The following is a 590-nucleotide window of genomic DNA, read 5'->3' as shown; positions in this document are numbered from 1 at the left end:
GCGCGGCGCCGCGCGTGCCGACGCTGTCCTAGCGCACTCACCGCCAGGGGATTGGCCGCCAGCAGCGCCAGTCCCGCCTTCCCGGGCAAGGCGGGACTAAGAGGCGCGCGGTGCTCTTCCCGCAGAGCGCGTGCGCTAAGGGCTAGCGGGGCAACTCAAGTGGCCGGGCCTGGGTTCCGCGAGGGACGCTGGCTGCTTGCCGCTGGTGGATGGTAATTGCCTACCTTGCGCGAGCTGGAAGACAGTGTCTTGTGCCTAATGGGCACTAGTTCTGATACGCTGGTAGGCTCGACGGTTCCCTCTCCTCGACTTGTCTTAGTCGGAGCGTGAGCGCAGCAGGCCGCGGTGGGCGCCTCTTCCAGGGGCGGGAAGTGGGTGTAGCGGAGCTGGGCGCCTCAGTGCCTTGCTTTGAATTTTGTTGCAGAGCATTTCCCAAACCTTCCTGGGTACAGGTTTTATAAGTTGTTTCCTAGCAGACAATTTAATCCACCACAGCCGTAACTAGTCTTGCAAACGAGTGTGATGTATTATAAGGTAATTTGGTGACCTGCAAGGGGTACAGGTAAAGTCTTCATTTAATCCTTATTTTT

The 590-nt window shown here is 58.5% G+C and overlaps 1 protein-coding gene across 5 annotated transcripts in view; it reads left to right on the top strand.

Moving 5' to 3' along the window:
• The first annotated feature begins 120 nt into the window (after positions 1–120).
• The window catches only part of Pms1 (PMS1 homolog 1, mismatch repair system component), a 78,576-nt gene continuing 78,106 nt past the window's right edge, over positions 121–590 (top strand). For 3 of the 5 annotated variants that reach the window (XM_076865619.1, XM_076865614.1, XM_076865615.1), the window contains exon 1: positions 121–212. The gene's annotated coding sequence lies outside the window, so the exon portion shown is untranslated. Of the gene's footprint in view, positions 283–590 lie in introns of all 5 variants that reach the window. The other 2 variants (XM_076865617.1, XM_076865618.1) reach the window with 2 other exon arrangements.

This window comes from Callospermophilus lateralis, chromosome 9 (genome assembly GCF_048772815.1).
Source record: "Callospermophilus lateralis isolate mCalLat2 chromosome 9, mCalLat2.hap1, whole genome shotgun sequence".
NCBI classification, from domain to species: Eukaryota; Metazoa; Chordata; class Mammalia; order Rodentia; family Sciuridae; genus Callospermophilus; species Callospermophilus lateralis.
This window is presented reverse-complemented; position numbering and strand designations above follow the sequence as displayed.